The sequence below is a fragment of the Panthera leo genome, chromosome B4 (genome assembly GCF_018350215.1).
Source record: "Panthera leo isolate Ple1 chromosome B4, P.leo_Ple1_pat1.1, whole genome shotgun sequence".
NCBI classification, from domain to species: domain Eukaryota; kingdom Metazoa; phylum Chordata; class Mammalia; order Carnivora; family Felidae; genus Panthera; species Panthera leo.
In genome coordinates, this window is record NC_056685.1 from 123,522,488 (window position 1) to 123,543,397 (window position 20,910).

Consider the following 20,910-nt stretch of genomic DNA (forward strand, 5'->3'; position numbering starts at 1 on the left):
TCGTGACCTGAGCCGAAGTCAGACGCTTGACCAACTGGGCCACCCAGGTGTCCCACCCAGCACCTTTACTTTTTTGGTCGACTTTCCTTTTCTTATTACCTGAGACATCCAAGTCTGCCAAAAAGTTGAAAGAATGAATCTTAGCGCTTACATACCTTCTATCAGATTCATCAATTGCTAACTTGTTGCCATATTTACTTTCTTTCTTATTTCTCTCTCATATATAGGGCAGACACCATGACGCTTCACCTCTCAATATCTCAGCATGCATCTCTCAAAAACAAAGGCGTCCTCCTACATAACTACAACACCATCATCACCTCCAGGAACAAGAACATTAATGTAATAACATCTTATAAATAATTCATATTCACATTTCTCCCATTATTGTGACATCATCTTTTATAGTTTGCTTGTCATATCCTTAGTTTCTTTTAATCAATCTTCCCCCACCCACACTGCCTTTTTATTTTTCATGACCTTAATTTTTTTTTTTTTTTTTTTTTTGAAGAAATTAAGTTCAGTTGTCTTGTAGAATTCTTTTGCCTGACTTAAAACACAACTCAGATTGGGGCACCCAGGTGGCTCAGTCGGTTATGTGCCCGACTCGATTTCGGCTCAGGTCATGATCTCACAGTTAATGAGTTCAAGCCCCATGTCGGACTCTGCACGGACAGCACGGAGAATTGCTTGGGATTCTCTGTCTCCCTCTCTCTCTGCCCCTCCCCGGCTCATGCTTTCTCTCTCTCTCTCTCTCTCTTTTAAAAATAAATAAATAAATAAAGTTAAAAAAAAAATTAAACACAACTCTGAATGTCCCTGTCCTGCCTAAAGCCCTTCACTGGAAATCCACTACTGGAAGGTTAAGGTTGGAGTTTAAGATGTCCATAGGTCCTCCGTGCCATGACTTCTGTCCAAGCTGAACTGTTTGAGGTTTTGTCTCCAGCCATCCACTGTCCTCCACACCCAGTCGATGTTTTCCTTGTCTCTGAACTTCAGTTCATGCAGTCCCTTCTGCCTTAAACGCCCTTTCTCCTCTTTTCCCCAGTAGATTGTTACTTATTTCTTAAAAACTCAATGCAGGCATCACCTCCTTCAGGAAGTCTTACTTGATTACCCTGCCTGGCTGCTCCCCTGATCTTCGTTCCTGTCCCTATCCCTGCACTCAGAACTGTTCTAATATTATGAGTGTGCCTGTCTCCTCCACTAGACTGTGAGGTGACTGAGGACAGGCACTGTGGCTTGCCCGCCTCTGTGTGCCTCAACAAATGTGTGTGGAACGAATGAGTGACCAACAGGAGAGAGAAAGAAAGGGAAAGGGGCTCTTGCCCTCTTCTTCAATCCTAGGAAGAAAGGGGGCAGCATACCTTTACTGAGGAAAAAAGCCAGAAGGAAGGGACTGTGGATCTAGTCGAGGAATGAAAGCAGAGGGCTCTGGTCTTCTTACCAGCTTTTTACCCACCATCAAAACAACAAGCCCTAGGAACTGTGTCCCCTGGTCCTTTGTAAGCTTTCCTAGGCTGAGTGACTTTCTGTGTTGTGGTTTCTCTGCAGCAGTAAATAGCCAAGCCTTTGGCATTAAGGAGTCTGTGGGCTTGTCCTCAAGACAGGAAGGAAGATGGAGCCGCACAGCCAGTGTTGGAGAGAAGAATCCCTGGGCAGGGGACGGGATGGCGGCACATTCAAAGGGCGGAGGAAAAAGGCCAAGGTCCTGGGGCCTGTGACTAGGAAGAAAAGGAGAGTTTAGGGAATTGGTCCGGACCTGAGAAATGTCCGTTACGTTTAAAAATGGGCATCTGAAGGGCCCCTGGGTGGCTCAGTCCAACTTCGGCTCAGCTCATGATCTCATGGTCTGTGGGTTCAAGCCCCACGTCGGGCTCTGTGCTGACAGCTCAGAGCCTGGAGCCTGCTTCAGATTCTGTGTCTCCCTCTCCGCCCCTCCCCTGCTCACGCTCTATCTCTCAAAAATAAATAAACATTTTTTGGGAGTGCCTGGGTGGCTCAGTCGGTTAAGCGTCCGACTTCAGCTCAGGTTGTGATCTCCCAGTTCCTGGGTTCGAGCCCCGCATCGGGCTCTGTGCTGACAGCTCAGAGCCTGGAACCTGTTTCAGATTCTGTGTCTCCATCTCCCTCTGCCCCTCCCCTGCTCACGCTCTATCTCTCAAAAATAAATAAACATTTTTGGGGGGCGCCTGGGTGGCTCAGTCGATTAAGTATCCGACTTCGGCCCAGGTCACGATCTCACAGTTCCTGGGTTCGAGCCCCGCGTTGGGCTCTGTGCTGACAGCTTGGAGCCTGGAGCCTGCTTCAGATTCTGTGTCTCCCTCTCTCTCTGCCCCTCCCCTGTTCATGCTACGTCTCTCTCAGAAATAAATAAACATTAAAAAAATTTTTTAATAAAATTAAAAAAAAAATCATAAAAATGGGTCCCTGAAGACCTTTCACAGGGAGCTATTTTACCAGATGCCAAAGAGTTTGGGCCCATGGCCAAATCTGGAAAGAATGTTTTAAGACCTGGCAGTAGCTAAGTGACTGAGCTCCGCCTTGGAAGAAAAGGCAAAAGTGGGAAGGACTCCAGAAATATATTTCAAAAATCAGAGCCCCTAAGTGTTATTCTACATGCCGGCTCTAATCAGTTGGTAAGGACTTTCAGTATTGCTAAATTGAGAAGGAATCTAAAGCCATCACCAGAAAAGAAAGAAAGAGAAAGTAAAAGAAAGAAAGAAAAAGAAAGGAAAGAACATGGAAACCAGAAGGAAAGGTAAAAGAGGGGGCTCCTTCAAGTTACTGTTGAGTGATTTAAATCTGGCAGGGCACCTACCTGGGTGGAAATATCACAGGCTTTGTTGCCCCACTCCTTAGCGATGCGATCCTGGGCAATTTACAAAACCTCATGAGCACATTGGGGCTGCGCTGCAGATTTAATTAAATAGCCTATAGTAATAATAGGTAACACTCACACAACAGCCTTCACATATGTTCATTAATTCAGTCCTCACAACGACCCGTAAAGTGATTATCCCTGATTCACCCACGAGGAGACTAAAGTTCAGGGAGGGTGATACAATGAACAAGCTGCAGAGCCCAGGCAGTCTGGCTCTGAGCTCACATTCCTAACCATCTTCAGAGCCGACCGCTTTCCATTGCTGATTGCAATCATCCTGTGTCAAGCAACTGACGTAAGCTCCGTGATTTAACTTCACCCCACGGGACCTTCACCCCTGGGGTTCACGCGTGGCATAAAGCAACCAGTAGAGCACTTCGCCTCAACCCATGCCACCTACAGAGCCACGAACAGGACAAGAGCAGGGATTCACCTGAAGAAAAGGGAAAGGACGGCATCGGGACTCAGGAATTTGGCCTCTGACAAAACATCTCTGGCCTTTTTACTTGTTTGCTCTAGCATGAAAGGTCTCCTCAAGACGGACCCAAAGACAGGGAGCCAGAGGAGAGAGTGTGCAGTGCGTGGAGGGTCTGTTCTGCTTTCTCCTGTGTTGGAATGACGCATTCTTGCACAAAGTGGCCTTAGGGCAGGTGTCCCCAACCTCTGGCTTCTGTGCCAAATCCTGCCCATTACTGTTTTTTTGTTTTGTTTTGTTTTTGGGGGGGCTTTTTGTAAATAAAGTCTTCTTGGAAGACAGGCAGGTTGATTCTTTAATGTGTTGTCTAAGGCCAGTCTCACACGACAACAGCAGATCTGCGGAGGCGCAACGCAGACCGTGAGGCTTACGCAGCCACCTCTCCGGCCCTTTGCAGAAAAACTGCCGATCCCAGCTGGCCGCTTCAGGTCAGATTTTCTAGATATCAATATGGCACAGGCGATCGAGCTCATGTCCTGACCTAGGGAAGGAAGGACACCATGTCTGCTTGGGTGTTTGCCAGGGGAGGTGTGAAGGAGGATGTCCGTCTACAAGGGGAGCTGAAGTGAAAACAAACGGGGCCAGAGGAGGCTATTGCAGAGTGTGCTCTGAGAAGCGCTAATCAATGTTATGTGGTAAAACGGTTCAGGGGTCAACTGGGAACTTCTGTGTCAAACAACCTTAAGCAGATCTCTCTACCGCAGGACTTCTCAGGACCTTTAAAATGCCACTTTGCCTTGGGATTTCTCAGAGTGTGATATGGTTCACCGAACGCATCTTCCCCATGGGACTGTGTTCTTCAGAACATTCTTTGGGAAATGCTGAAATAAAAGAAGTATTTAGTATCGTGCTCCCTGGCAATGAGAAATGAAAAGTATGAGAACCATGGCTTAATGAGCTGTGCTTCTCTCGGGAAGGAAAGAGAACAAAGAAGAAATAAAAAGAGCCAGGCTGAAAAAAAAAAAGAAAAAAGAAAAGAAAAGAAAGAGAGGTGTTTGAAGGGAGGAAGGAAGAAAGCAGGACCCTGGAGAAACAACATGAGGAAGTGAGGAACACTTGGGAGACTGGACTATCAGAGGGAACAACCTGCCAAATGCTGGGCTGCCACCCAACACAGGACGCGTGGTCACTTCGTCATCACCGCGGTCATCATCAGCACCGCCCGAGAAGCTAACCTTCCCTGAGGCCTCACTACTCTGCAGATGCTGTGTTACATCCTTTAGACACACGATGTCACTTAATTCCCATTTTCCAGATGAGGAAATAGAGGCACAGACAAGTAACTACTCCGAGCCAAAGCTTATAAAGCTTGTTAAGTGGCAACGCGCAGATTTGACTCTATGACCTGGAGCCAGAGCCCATGGTCCCCCTGCTGCCCTGCCCCACATGTACCTGCATTCGACGCACGGCTGGAGTCCACTGTGCAACCCAAAATGCGTCCTACACAAAAATGTGAAACCCAAAATGGGTCCTGCACAGAAACGCAACGTGAAGACACGTGGAGGAAAAGACAAAACAAACCAGCCAATGTCACTTTGGATATTTAACGACACGGGGCCAAACAACTAGAAGACTAGCACCATGTTTTATTTTTTTAAAAAAAAAATTTTTTTTCTTAACGTTTATTTATTTTTGAGACAGAGAGAGACAGAGCATGAACAGGGGAGGGGCAGAGAGAGAGGGAGACACAGAATCGGAAGCAGGCTCCAGGCTCCGAGCCATCAGCCCAGAGCCCGACGTGGGGCTCGAACTCACGGACCGCGAGATCGTGACCTGAGCTGAAGTCGGACGCTTAACCGACTGAGCCACCCAGGCACCCCCACCATGTTTTAGATAGCATCATGTTTTCTTCCTCTCTCTCTCTTCTTACTCTTGTGTTAACTATTCCTTTTTTTTAAGTAAATTTTTTTTCATGTTTATTTATCTATTTTGAGAGAGAGAGAGAGAGAGGGTGTGTGTGTGTGTGTGTGTGTGTGTGTGTGTGTGTGTGTGCGCGCGCGCGCGTGCTTGGGGGAAAGGCAAAGAGAGAATCCCAAGCAGGCTCCACACTGTCAGTGCAGAACCCGATGCGGGACTCGATCTCAGGAACCATGAGATCGTGACCTGAGCCAAAATCAGATGCTTTGCCGACTGACCCACCCAGGCATCCCCTTAACTATTCCTCCTTAACTGATATCATAAGTTGCATATCAGCCTATATCAGGCTTATCCAATGTGTACATTCATTCATAAAGTGAGCACAAGACAGTTTTTGAATGTTAAAAAAGCATTTTGAACCCAAACACTATGATTACTGCATTTATAAATAAGCCTCACTTAGACTTCCACAACTACCAATTCCTTTTTTAGAATGGGGGACCTATGAATAGCTTCCTATGACAGCTTCTGAAAATGTGAATCACAGCTCATTTAAATCTTTTGTGGCTCAGGGGCTCCTGGGTGGCTCATTAGGCGAAACATCCGACTTGGGCTCAAGTCATGATTTCACAGTTTGTGAGTTTGAGCCCCGTATCAGGCTCTGTGCTGACAGCTCAGAGCCTGGAGCCTGCTTCAGATTCTGTGTCTCCCTCGCTCTCTGCCCCTCCCCTGCTCACACTCTGTCTCTATCTCAAAAAATAAATAATAAACATTAAAATATATATATTTTGAAATCTTTTGTGGCTCAGAAATGTACCTGCATTTAAATACTAGCATTTATCCCATCCTACCTAACCACTGATTTCCATGCTTAAAATATGATGAAAATAGTAAATCACACTGGACAAGGGGGTTCAACACAGGTCTGGATAAAAACAGTCCAGCCAGCATGTGAACAACTTGCACACTGAGTATCCTGGATTTGCTGCAATGGCAAAAAAAAAAAAAAAAAAAAGAGAGAGAGAAAGAAAAAAGAAAGAAAGGAAAGAAAAGAAAAAGTTCCCTCTGCACGCTACAAACATTGGCTGGGAGCTCCTGTAAGAAAAGTTCTCGTTGGACAGGCCAACGAGATTTACGTCCTTGAGTCTATAGCGAAATAAAGGGCTGCTGCAGGCCGGCCAGGCTGCAATGGAGAGGCCGCCGCGCGGCGTGCCAGTTTCTGTTTACCTGGTGAACGGTGAGGGCAGGCTGTGGGCGCCTCGGTCCAGAAGAGCTGCAGGGCAGAGCGTTCCGCTCGCGGCTGGCCCCCGGGCTGCTTCAGCTGCAGCTAACATCCCATTGGAAAGCCCAAAGCGCTGAGAGCCCCGAGGCCAATGTTACGTTTCCAAGAGAGGATGCCTGCCCCTGCCCCCAACACCACCCCCCCTTTGCTTGCGTTGACTTTGGAGCGGCTCGGGTTTCTTCCACCCCTGCGCGAAGCAGCTGGGAATCGGGGCGTTGCGCTGGCTGCGGGGTGAGGCGGCCCCTGAAACCACTTCCAGATGTGCTTGGCAGGCCGGCTCCTCGCCCGGCCGGGCTTCCTCTCGCATCCTCCTCCGGCAATCTGCGTGCAAATCGTTTCGAAAACAAGGCAGTGCTGGAGGAAACGATTCAAACCTGGAGAAGAGCGGACTCTTGGAGGGTGAATTTCCACCACACGTTGGGCCTAAGGTAAACTTTGCAAGAGCAGAAGTGGAAGAATTAAGTTCACACTGATTTTAAGACTATCTTCACAGCCACTAGTTTCTCCTGGAATGTCCCAGTCATTAAAATGTTGTGGTCCCCAAATTAAAGCCCAGCTAACAGCTATGGTCTCATTCTACCAAGGCAATAATAGCAATAGAAGTTTTAAGATGGCGTGTTTTGAGCCTGAACATGGAAAGGAATCAGGCAGGGACTCAACCCCACCCAGCTCTGGGCTGTTCAGTTTCTGCTATTGATTCTCAGAAACCCAGGAAATGGTGCCAGCACGTTGCCTGGGATCATGGAATTTAGTTCCGCAACCTCTGTCCTTAGCTCCTACAAAGAAGTGAAGATCCCCTGCTCACTGGTTCTTTCTAAAGTGGTATTTCCCGGGGCGCCTGGGTGGCTCAGTCGGTTAAGCGTCCGACTTCAGCTCAGGTCACAATCTCACGGTCTGTGCGTTCGAGCCCCGCGTCGGGCTCTGGGCTGATGGCCCGGAGCCTGGAGCCTGCTTCCGATTCTGTGTCTCCCTCCCTCTCTGCCCCTCCCCTGTTCATGCTCTGTCTCTCTCTGTCTCAAAAATAAATAAACGTTAAAAAAAATAAATAAATAAAGTGGTATTTCCCAATAGAAACATCATGCAAGCCCTCATGTAATTTTCAATTTTCTAAAAGTCACTTTAAGGTAAGTACAGGGGCTTCTGGGTGGCTCAGTTGGTTAAGCATCCGACTCCGGCTCAGGTCATGATATCGCGGTTCATGAGGTCAAGCCCCGTGTCCCACTCTGTGCTAACAGCTCAGTGGAGCCTGTTTGGGATTCTGTGTCTCCCTCTCTGTCTGCCCCTCGCCCACTCTCACTCTGTCTCTGTCTCTTTCAAAAATAAAACAAAAACATTAAAAATATTTTTTAAAAAGGTAAGTACAAAGAGAGGGTGCCTGGCTGACTCAGTAGGAAGGGCATTTGGGTAGTGAATCGAGCCGCCACATTGGGCGTAAGGTTACTTCAACAAATAAATATATGAACTTAAAAAGAGAGAGAGAAAAACCATGTGCCAAGTGCTGGGCTAAGCATTAAAAAAAAAAGATATCAGGGAAATACAAATCAAAACCATGATGAGATATCACCTCACACCTATCAGAATGGCTAAAATTAATAACATAAGAAAACAACGGGTGTTGGCAAGGATGCAGACAAAGGGGAACCCTTTTGCACTGTTGGTGGGAATGCAAACTGGTGCAGCTACTCTGGAAAACAGTAGGGAGGTTCATTAAAAAGTTAAAAATAGAACTACTCTATGACCCAGCAATTGCACTACTAGGTATTAACCCAAAGGACACAAAAATGCAGATTCAAAGGGGTACAGCACCCCAATGTTTATAGCAGAATTAGCAACAATAGCCAAACTATGAGGAGAGCCCAAATGTCTATGGACTGATGAATGGATAAAGAAGATGTGGTGTATATACACAATGAAATATTACTCAGCCATCAAAAAGAATGAAATATTACCATTTGCAACAATGTGGATGGAGCTACAATGTATTATGCTAAGTGAAATAAGTCAGTCAGAGAAAGACAAATAACTTATGATTCACTTGTATGTGGGATTTAAGAAACAAAACAGACGAATATATGGGAGGTGAGGGAGGGGAGGAAGAGAAGAGAGGAAACCACAAGAGACTCTTAATGATAGAGAACAAACTGAGGGTTGATGGAGGGAGGTGGGTGGGGCATGGGCTAGATGGGTGATGGGTATTAAGGAGGGCACTTGTGATGAGCACTGGGTATTGTATGTAAGTGAACTCTATGTGTTGTAACTGAATTCTACCCCTGAAAACAATATTGTGCTGAATGTTAACTAAAATTTAAATTTAAAAAAGTATAAGTACAGGGGTGCCTGGGTGGCACCTTAACCTTACTTGGTTAAGCGTCCCACTCTTGGTTTCGGCTCAGGTCTTGAACTCGTGGTTTGTGGGTTCGAGCCTCGTGCTGGACTCTGTGCTGATGGTGGCAAGACTGCTTGGGATTCTCTCTCTCCCTCTCTCTCTCTCTCTCTCTCTCTCTGTCCTTTCCCTGTTCCTTCTCTCTGCCTTTATCTCAAATTAAAGAAATAAACTTAAAACATTTTTTAAGAAAGATAAGTACAAAGAGATAAAATTTTAATGATATTTTATTTAACACAATATATACAAAATATTATTTCAATATGTAATTAATGTAAAATTTTATTTATTTATTTATTTATTTTTGAGAGAGAGAGAGAGAGAGAGAGGGAGAGACAGAGCATAAGTGGGGGAGGGGCAGAGAGACAGGGAGACACAGAATCTGAAGCAGGCGCCAGGCTCTGAGCTGTCAGCACAGAGCCCCATGCAGGGCTCGAACTCATGGACCGTTGAGATCATGGCCTGAGGTGAAGTCAGACGTTTAACCGACTAAGCCACTCGGGCATCCCTAAAATATTATTAACAAGATAGTTTACATTCTTTTTTGCATTAAGTCTGAAATCTGGTGTGTATTTTCACTTGTAGCACATCTCAATTCAAAGACTAAATTTCATCACAAACTGGTATGTATTTAGATTTCACAAAATTTACAGTTTAAAAAGTAGGCTCACATAGTCAGGATGTTCCAAACGTACTTAATGGCTTTCCGATAACTGAACCCAGTACCAGTGTCCCAACTTAAATCCATTAACAGTGAGTAAAATTTAGAAGTCTGTTCCTCAGTTGCACTAGGTCACATTTTAAGTGCTCAATAGCCAATGTGACAAGTGGCTACTGTATTAAACAGGCATCTCTAAAGGATTTAGTGTTTGTTTTTTCAGACTTGAGCTTGGAGAGGGAATATCTGGAATAGCTTCCATTTGTACAGAACGTTGGACATTGACAAAGCAACCGCACATCTTCTGTTTTTATTCTCATAACATTGCTGTCAGGTAAGTTGAACAGATGTTGTTGGCCCCAATTTGCAGATAGGCAAACTGAGGCTTTGAGCATGTTAAAGTCCAAGTTCCCAAAGCACGTTGGTGATGAAGCCAGGACCAGAATGCCTGTCAGCACTTCTCACCTGCTTCTTATCTGAGGCATGTTCCAAATACCGTAAAACCTTAGACCGTAACTTGTTTTGTGAGTGTTCCACAAGATGAGCAAACATTTCTAATACATTTTAACTTGATAAAGAGCAGTGTCTTGCAATACAAGTAGTCCGTGATGCTGAACGTCACATGATCACAGCTGAGCCAATGGTTCTTCTCTCTCTCGCTGCAAGATTGTGGGTGATTGCTCAGATGCTTGGTCTCAGGCCACGGTGTTTGGCAGAAATCAGTGATTTTCCGGAACACTGGAAGGTGCCCACAACTGGCACTAGTATATTTTTCGTCACTTCAAAGCACCAAAGACAGGCCTTTGCTTTTCCATCCAAGAGTAAGCTTAGGAATGCTTTGCTTCCTCCTGGCTCAGGCTGCCTGCAGACAGAGAGAGACCCTTTCCTCTGCTGCCTTATTGCCAGTTCCATTAAATACAGTGCACGGCAAGAGTTTGTTAACACTGGACTGTAGTCAACATCCATGCGAGCATATACAGTGGCCCCCATGCAGAAAAAGATTCCATCGAGCCAATAGATAGTGACATCGACAGTGATAGTGAAAGTCGTCCTGCACAATAACCCTCCTCTCCCAGGTCTCCCTCACCAGCCACGGAGGTTTTCAAAGGTCAGTGCAGGTTAATTTGTTTCTTTGTCTTTATATTTTGTATTTTCTCTACTTTTTGTATCATATTACAGCATTGTAATCATTTCTATATGAATGTTTTTGGGTTGTGGAACGAATCATCTGCGTTTCCATGATTTCTCATGGGGAAATTTGCTTTGACATACAAGTGCTTTGGATTACAAGCATGTTTCCGGAACGAATTGTGCTCGCAAACCAAGGTTTTACTGTACTAGGATTTGTGGCTGCAACTCGAAGGGTTAAACCACATCTACTGTTTTCGCATTCTCCACTTACCTGGCTGTTGGTAGGGAATTATCCGCTGCCCTGGTGGTGTTCCCTTACATCCTCCTATCCTGAAGCCCTCACACAATCCAGGAAGTGTGTCATTTTTCTCTGAAGCAGGCTTGACATTATGCTATTCCTCTTTTCACTTCAAGGAGATGTACTCTATTTTATGGGACAACTTTACTCAGTGTTTTAGCTAACAGACATGGTTGTGACGTATTCGTCTCTGGTTGTGGCAGATACATTGGATGCACGGATCACCTGGGGGGAGTGAGAAGGTTCCGTGGCAGCACAGAGTACTGCCGTCAAGCACTCCTGCTCCAGTCCTCCTGGCTCTCACTTGGGCAAACGTATTTCCTGGCTCAGGGCTTCCCCCTGCCCTTCCAAAATCATCTGCCATTAGGAGCAGCAGGACAGTCCATCAGACGTGTCCCACGGCATCGTGGTGGAAAGCCCTCCAAACTGACTCCTGCCCCTCCCAGTTTCCTCCAAAGACAGGGTTTTCTCCCCCTTTTGTACCTCTGATCCACTTAGCAGAATGCCTGCCACAGTGTGAGAGCTGGTGAATAAGCAGGTTCGGAGAGTATGACAACCAAAGTAGCCCAGAGGGAGACTCACAATTGAAATAATAATTATGTTGTTTTCATAGGCTCTGTTTGTTACTCATATTAACTTCCATATGGACCCAAATCTCTCTTATTGTTCTTCGTACCCTTTCTCTCTGACACTTTACTGTCTCCAACTTTGGAATCAGTCTCCTTTATTTCCAGTGGGCCATGTTCTAAGGATGCAAGAGGCTTACTACCTATGACCTTGATTTCCACACTGTGTGCACAGATGCTTCGCTGGGAGAAGAAATGAGACCAGAAAGAGATACAGGTTTTAAGGGATACTCTGATAAGTGCAGTGGCTACCAGTATGGGCTGTGGGGACAGACAGACAGACCCAACTATTAGCTCAGACTTTATACTGAACACATTACTCAAAATCTCACCTTCAATTTCCTGAAGCCTCCAAGGACTCGTATGAGGGTTAAAAGACGTCATGCTCGTAAAGGGCTCAGTGAGGGCTCAACACATGGAAGTTATCACAGCCGTCCCCCCTTATCTTCGGGGAATCTATCCCCAGGCCCACAGTGGATGCCTCAAACCATGGATAGTTTTCAAAACCCTACGTTTTTTGCATATGTACCTATGCAGAAGTTTAATTTATAAATTATGCATAGAGATTAATAGCAATAATGATAAAATAGAACAATTACAACACGTTACTGTAATAACAGCTATGTGAATGTGGTCTCTCAAAATATCTCATATTGTACTCACCCTTCCTCTTGTGCTGATGTGAGATGACACAATGCCTGCGTAATGAGATGAAATGGACGAAGTGATGTGAATGACGCAGGAAGTGTGACATAGTTTTCGGCTACGGTGCCCTCTGTCATCAGAATGGAGATCTCTTACTTCCCAACTGTGGTTGATTGAGGGTAACTGAAACCTCGGAAAGCAAAACTGCAAATAATGGGAGACTGGTGTATTTTTACCATTAGATGAAGACACCCCAAGGTATGAACTAGGGAAAGGAATTATAAGAGTAAGTTATTTGTAACTTTTTCTTTAAAAAATCCAAAAGAGTTATACGATGTTGCAAACACTCTGGTAGCCTACTTAATAACCCTCTCTGTTCTTTCCTTGAAATAGAAACACTCTTTCACTTGGGGCAGTAATAGCCCAGTTACAAATATCCCTACAGGGGCGCCTGGGTGGCTCAGTCAGTAAAGCGTCCAACTTCAGCTCAAGGCATGATCTCTCAGTTTCTGGGTTCGAGCTCCCACCTTGGGCTCTGCTGTCAGTGTGGAGCCCGCTTTGGATCCTCTGTCTCCGTCTCTCCCTGCCCCTCCCCTGCTTGTGCTCTTGCTCTCTCTTTCTCTCTCTCAAAACTAAATAAATATTAAAAAGAAGACTTACCTCCCCAGACATCCTGCAGCTAGAATGGCAGGTGAGCAGAAGGAAGTTTGCTGTCTGTGACTTCCTAAAAAGCTACCGTTTTCCTGGCAAAGAGCTGTTTAGTGCCTTTTGCCATTTCTTCCTGTCTGAAGTCCAACCTGGATGCCCGGAGGTGGAGTGGCCATCTCGAAGCTCTGGGGATAAGAGGTCCACACTGTGCTGCTGCATATGACCACATATGCAAGACTGCAGTCTTGAGTCAGTCAAGGTCCTGGCGTGCCGGAGACCAGCTCCAGCAACCAGGGGTTCCCGAAGGAAGAAGGGCGTCGGTGAAAATAAAATAAAACTAAAATAAAAAACTAAAATAAAAATGGACACAGACAACAGCAGTGTGTTGAACTGGCCGATTTATTGCAGTAAACGTGGCATTATATATGCGAGTGATTTCCTTGTAACATACGCCATCTATGTTTTTCTAACATTACCCAATTCTAAAATTGTTCCTTTGTATAATCACCCAATAAGGAATAACATGATTGTTTTGTCATAATGTTCCCTCCTGCCCTTTGCTTATTAATTTCTTTTACTGTTTTCATTATATATCTATGTTTATCTATAATTTATAAAGTATTTACTTTGCTGTTTTCACGAATTGTCATTTATCTCTCAACACCTCAAGTGGAACAGCTACAGGGACATGACCTCTTAGCTGTTTCCCTGAACCATTCGTGGTTTTGAGGAACAGAAGTGTTTGCCTGGGTCCGAGGTGCCAGGAGGGGGGCCAAGAGGGCCTTAGAAACCCACGCCTTATACATTCTCAGAGACACAACGCACCTAGGAACCAATGAACCATTCTGTACTTTAACCGACTAGGTTCAGTCATCATCTGGAATGCCTCCTGGGGGGCCAGGTGGGCCTAGGGGTTGAAGTCACCCGTGCCCAGAGATACACTCCTTAGTTGCCGGAGTGAGGCTTTCAAAATCCATACGTCTCTCCTATACAGGCCCTCTTTGCTGGCAAATGTATGAGGCTATCTTTCCTGTAAGTAGAGGAGTCTCCATAGGGGATGGCAAGGGCTAAACGTAAGGCCGCACAATTTCTTGCCGAACCTTATTTTCTTCCCTAATGGTTCTTTTCCCAGGGGGCCTGCCGAGGGCAATTCCCCAACAGACAACACCCCAGGTAGTTTTAAGGCCGAATTACCTAAAAGCGGGAGGACAAGAAGCTTCACTGTGGGTGGTGACCCTGCAGTCACCGATCCGTCCAAAACCCCGGGCCCTGCCACTCAGCCTGGGTAGCTCGGCTTCCAGCACTGGCAGGACACAGATGGCTCTCTCCAAACTAATGGTGGAGACTCTGAAAAAAGGGCATTATTTGGAAAGGTCGGTATTAAGGAAACACAGGTTAAGAAAGGGTGCAGTTAGGGAGCTATGACCACCTGTAACTCTGAAGGGCAAGGGAAGGAGGGGTTTCCAGGACTGGAAAAGGAGCAGCCTGCACTGATCACACGAAAGCGACTAGAAGGCTAATTACCCCAAGTTTACAATCTCCTGTTGGTGGTGCCCCCCACTGGCCAAACTCTACTGGAAATCAGAGGGCAGGGGAGCTCCAGTGACATAATTATCTTTAAGTCAGCCTCTCAGGACACTGAACAAGTTGAAGAAGAGTGGAGCGTAGGTACATAGAAGCAAATGGAAAATATCCTTGCACAATGTGGGTAGGTTCCCCTGATGTTGTAGGATTCAGCAGCCCTGCACATGTTAAGGAGGGCAGAGCAAGAGCATAGGAGGAGCCTAAGTCCCCGATGGCACCAGGACTCACCATAGCAGCTGTGAACGAAGTACTCTGAAACATCTAACTGTATGAGGAAAATAAACCATTATGTGGGTACGTCACTTTGGTCCGGTTTCAGTTATACGCCCACAAGCAGTCCTATGTGATTTGTATGCATCTTACATTTGTGGTATCATTAGTTCACACAAAGTATATCTGAGTCATTTTCACTCCGTGTTTACTTTGTATTAGTTGAGAGTCAAATGTTCGTCATTCCTTCTTACCCAAAGGGCCTGCCTTGGCTGAGTGTACTACTTGGTAGATAAGGTCTTAGATAAAATCTGTTAAGGCTGATAGAAGGACTAGAAGGAAAGGAAGAAGCAATCTATAGCAGCAATGAATCACTACATTGGGTCAGGCTGAGAGCCTCTGTTATTGCCTCTGTCTCCCAGGGCTGGGCTCCAAGATCACCCACGTGGGGCAGGAACTCGAACTAAAGGAGCCTCGGCTCCCTCACTTTTTCCTGATGGGGCTCAATGATGGGTCATCTTCTTGTCCCAAGAGGAGGCACTCTGGGCTCTTCTCTGTTACCAAGCCACAGCCACTGCACCTGCAATGGGCCTCTTTCGCCCTCTTTCGCACAAGAGGAGTGCTTTCCTTCCCCGACTCGCGCACCAATTGCCTGTTCCGGTAACTGGTGTGGGCACTACCTGGCCTAGAGTCCTGCCTTGCTCTTGCCAGCTGCCCTTCCCATGCCTTGGCCACAGCCCTAGCCAAGACCCGTGGCTGGAGCCCTGCGATCTGTGAACAGACCTCTCAGACACCATCTGCTTCTCTCATCTCAGGAGCAGTGCCTGCCCTGCCTCTCTGCTGAGTCCGGCCCACCTACTGGCACTCCCCAAAACTCCTCCCCAGACCTCTGCCAATAAACCCTTGGCCTGAATCCTCAGTGGAGATTAAGGTATCCTTTGGACGTGGCCATTCACACTCTTGGCTGAGAACACAGAGCTGTCTGCCACCTCCCGGCATCAGCCCCTCCCTCCCTGGCTGACTCCTCAGTGGCCTGCAGCTCAGAAGGAACAGTAAAAGCGGTAGTAATGTAACGAAAATGACAAAGATGATGCAAATAAAACAATCTACTATGTACTAAGTGCTCACTACATGTCACACACCACCTACGTGCAGCATAGCCCTTGCTTTGCATGGCGACAGCACAAATTTCAAGTATCAATCATTTGGTTTCATACATCAGGCCCTCAACAATACAGTTCACAGTTCAAATCTGTTACCCGAGTACCTTAACTGTGAGTACCTGCCTAAGTAGAAATTTTGCCGCTAGCTTTTTAGTCCATGAAATGACTATGCAAGTAACAGATCCAAATCATGATCTGTGACCAATCGTGTCATTCTCTGTCAGTCAGCCAGTCAATAGATGACTGGAATTTGTTATTCAGTTTATGCACAGACAACAAAGCATGTGGTCATGTTGTCTCCTTCATTCCCAGTGGTAAACACCTGTGATATTTACAAAAAAAAAAAAAAAAAAAAGGATAATCGCATTGCCAACAAAGATAATAGTGTAGCAAGGAAACAAAAAGCAATAGTGGTGAGGGTGAAGTTCAAGTCAAAGGTAAATGGAGATAGAGAAGAAACAGCTGGCTGTGGGATGACATTGTCACTCTGTCACTATTCCACTCTGGATATGCAGCCAGAAGAATTTAGTAAGGGTAAATTTATGAACATAACCGCAGAGAGTAGCCGTGCAGGAAAGAATGAAGATGTTCCAAGGGAAGAGACATGGATAAAAAAAAAAAAATCATCTGTCATCTCAAAGATATTTCATGACATCGGAAGTGCAAAGAATAAAATACAGAAAGCTGATCCAAATCTGGAAAGGAGTATGACAATTTGCCAAGGCATGGAAAAAATGCTCCCTCTGTACAATAAGTTATATGACGGACAGGAAGGTAAGCACTGTTCAAACTACCCTCGATTAAGTTTTATACAAAAACAAAACAAAACAAAAACCCCCAAACTCAAACATTTAATTCTCAATGTTTCTAACGATTCAAATTACAGTATAACAAATAAAATATTGGGTCTACTAATTTTCTCATTTCCCTAGGCACTTAAAACCAACAAGAAGAGTTGGTTTTCTTTTTTTTTTTTCTAATGTTTATTTTTGAGAGAGAAAGAATGTGAGCAGGGGGAGGGGCTGACAGAGGGAGACACAGAATCCGAAGCAGGCTCCAGGCTCTGAGCTGTCAGCACAGAGCCCGATGCGGGGCTCGAACTCACAAACCGTGAGATCTTGACCTGAGCCGGAGTCGGTTGCTCAACCGATTGAGCCACCCAGGTGCCCCTATGTATACTTCTGAATCCATCTTTTCTTGATCCTTCAGCATCCTGCTCCATCAAATGTCAATTCTCCCTGAGGCAAGCCTGGTTGGTTAGCTCGAGCAACTTTCATTTCCCACTTCATTCTCCTTTGCTTGTTTCTTCAAAAAACAAAACAGAACAAAACAAAACAAAACAAAACAAAACAAAACAAAACGAAACTACTTTCCCAAACTCCTGTAGCTACCCTCCTGGAAGATGACCCCCAAAGTCTGTTCTCTTCTTCTTTTTCTGAACCTTGAACGTTAGTTGGGAACATGGCCATTCCAAATAAAAACTACATTTCCCAGACGTTCTTCAACTAGTCATGGCCTTGTGGCCAAATACTGGCTCATGGGATGTAAGCAGAAATAATATGTACAATTCCAGAATGTATTCTTGAGAAGGGAATATTCCTTTCCTTCATTCTTTCCTGTTGGCTGGAATGTAGATTCAATAGCTGATGCTGGAGCAGCCATCTTGGACCATGAGTTGGAAGGAGGAATTCCAATCCACAAATTCCAATCCACAGAGTCTACAAATTCGTGAGGACTTGGTGAAATACAGCTGCCATGCCTCCCAGCTTTGGACTGCTACCTGTAAAATTCATTTCTATGGGATAAATATAAGCTTTTACAGCCATTATTGTTTTGGTATTTCTGTCAGTATAGTGAATGTAATCTTAATATACTGAATGACCTACTTCTGGCCAATGAAACCCTTGGGTGAGTGTGCTAGATGGCTTCCAGGCAAGATGCTTTTTCTCCTTGTAAAAGGAGAGTTCTATTTCCCCATCCTGGCTGTCTTCCTGCCTTACATCTTCGGACATGATTATGTGAGGACATAATGCCCAGAGCTGCAACAACCTTCTTATGACCACAAAGGCAAGGCCAAGAAAAATTCAGAGCCACTAACCAGAACGGTGACACTATTGAACTACTGAACTAATCCTGGACCCGCCTACCCCAGATTTCTTGTGCGAGATAATGAACAGCCTTATCATTTAGCTTCCGTGTTGAATATTCTGCTACTTATAACAGAAAACATTTCCAAGTGACATATTCTCTCGCTATGAATATTTGTGCCCTCCTCCCCAAATTCATAGGTGGAAATCCTCACCCCCAAGGTGATGAAACTAGGAGGTGGGGCCTTTGGTATTTTGGTGTGTGGGTCATGAGGGTGGACTCCAGAGAGCTGCCCCACCCCCTTCCATCATATAAAGATACAGCGAGAAGTCAGCAGTCTGCAACCTGTCAGAGGGCTCTCCCCAGAACCTGACTGTGCCGGCATTCTGATCTTGGACTTCCAAGATTACAAGTAATCTCTACATGTAATGTGGGGCTCAAACCCACAACCCCGAGACCAAGAGTCACATGCTCTACCGACTGAGTCAGCCCCAGCAGCCCAAACTGATTAAGACACCTCTATTGTTCCTACAGGCTCTCCTTTCCAACTGCATCCTTCTTCTGGGCCCTCAGACATGCTCGTCTCATCCATGCAAAATAGTAACAGCTTGCCATGTATCCATTTCTCCCTGCAGCCACTGTATTTTCTTTCCTTTCATGGGCGAGGCTCTGTAAAAAATAGACTATACACGTTATCTGCACCTCCCTGTTACTCACTTTGATCTTCTGTGGCTTTCCTTCTCCCATTCCACTGAGTGTATTAATCTAGGCCACTGATAACCTCTTCATTTGCAAATCCAACAAGACACTTGTTTGTCTTTTTCTTATCTGACCTCTCTATGGCTTTTGTCTTTGATAACCACTTCCGCCTCTGTGAAACCCCCTTCACCTGTGGCTTTTTTGACATCACCCTCACCCGGTTCCCTTTTGACCTCTCTGGCTCCTCATTCTCCATTTCCTTCACGAGTGCCTCCTTTTTTGTCTTTACCTCTTGAAAGATTGGCTTCTTTGGGATGCTATTCTGCCTCACTCTTCCCTTGCTACACTCTCCTTCTAGGCGGTAACTTCCATTCCTGCAGTTTCAAAGATTGAAGGTGGCTTTCTTGAGAATCAGAGACCTATACTAAACTCCTCACTAGGCAGGGTTGAGTCAAAGCTGCTGTGGTCAAATATTATTCCTATTGGATGACATGCCTTATCATGGATTGAATTGTGTTCCCCCCAAAGATATGTGGAAATCCTAATGCCCAATACACGTGAATGTGACCTTATTTGCAGTTGTAATCAAATTAAGGTGAGGTCATTAGGATGCGACTGTGAACTTATAAGCAGAGAAGAGACACAGACACACAGGAACACCACCATGTGATGATGAAGGCAGAGACTGAAGATGCAGCTACAAGCCAGGAAACGTCTAGGATCAATGGCCACCGCCAGAGCCAGAAAGAGGCACGGAAGCATTCTCCCCTCCAGTTTTCGGGAGGGCCCTGCTGACACTTTGATTGGGGGCTTGTAGCCTCCAGAGCTGAAACACAACAAATTTCTGTTGTTTCAAGTCGCACAGTTTCTGGTATTTTGTCACAGCAGTTCTAGGAATCGAATACACAGTTCCTCCATTGTCCTGCACTTCCTTATCTACACAACCAGTTATGACTTACAATCTCTGCTCTGAATATTTTGCCTTCATCTTTCTCCCAATTCAGGAATGTTCGGTCTTCCACAGATCATAGATACGTGGGTTCACAACTTTCAATTTTGTCCTTAGTCTTTTGCTCTGAAGTCATTAAACACACACACAACTTGGGTTTACAACTTTCAATTTTGTCACTAGTCTTTTGGTATAAAGGCATTAGACACACACACACACACACACACACACACACACACACCACTACCATCTACTTAAGTTAGGACATGTTAGGACATGTTAACCCTCAACTCTCAGAATAAGGTACAGTTCTTTAAATTAAATATTTTAAGTTCTGTGAAAGCTCACTGCTTTGTCCCAACTTCCCCAGTATTGTTTCAGAGGCATACTTTATAGCACAAACATTTAAGAGTTTATGTTATGAGTTTCTCTGTGGCAGAGAAAAATATTAATACATAAATATTCATAAGCTCCTTTCCTTGTTTCCAGCCATCTTCCCCCTCCTTTCCCAAATTCTCTTTGACCATCTTGCAAAATTGGGATAATAAAAAAGTGAGAGGAAGAACTTGAGAAGCAGCAGCTGAAGGAATAATGAGAATTCCTTTTTAAAACGGTAGAGAATCACTTCTCAAAAGAAAGTTTAGATAGATGAAAAGGTGGAGAGGCCTGCTTAGGATCGAGGGAGTTGGGGGAGAGGGGGACGATACAGGCATAGGAGAGAAGTTGAAAATAAGAGATGAGGAAAAAGGAATTTTAGGAAATCTGCCTGATGTGTGTAGCCCCCTTTGGTACCTTCTCGAGAGTGTGAGGTAGAGATTTAAACTGCTTTCAGGGATGCCTGGGTGGCTCAGTCGGTTAAGCGCTGACTTTGGCTCTGGTCATGATCTCGCGGTCTGTGATTTCGAGCCCCGCGTCGGGCTCTGTGCTGACAGCTCAGAGCCTGGAGCCTGTTTCGGATTCTGTGTCTCCCTCTCTCTGACCCTCCCCCATTCATGCTCTGTCTCTGTCTCAAAAATAAATAAACGTTAAAAAAAAATAAATAAACTGCTTTCAATAACATTTTTTGTCTTTTTCTGGAATTGTATCTCTTTGAGTGTGATTCGTTATAGGACCGGAATAATAAAGCGTCTCAGCCGTATTAGGATTATATATGAATGTGAGCAAAGGCAGTTTATTGTATAGTGGTTAGGGAAAAGGGCTCTGGAGTCAGAAGCCCTGCGTTTGAATCCCGGTCCCAATCCGCTTCTGCTGTGTGTCCGGGGACAATTACTTTACTTCTCTGTGCCGCATATCCCCATCCACGAAAAGGGAGACAGCAGTACCCACTGCA

General features: G+C 45.3%; 1 protein-coding gene across 1 annotated transcript in view; it reads right to left on the minus strand.

The window, feature by feature from the left end:
* The window catches only part of GLT8D2 (glycosyltransferase 8 domain containing 2), a 44,617-nt gene extending 37,930 nt beyond the window's left edge, over positions 1-6,687 (minus strand). The window contains exon 1 of the mRNA XM_042947562.1: positions 6,444-6,687. The gene's annotated coding sequence lies outside the window, so the exon portion shown is untranslated. The remainder of the gene's footprint in view (positions 1-6,443) is intronic.
* Between the last annotated feature and the right edge of the window lie 14,223 nt (positions 6,688-20,910).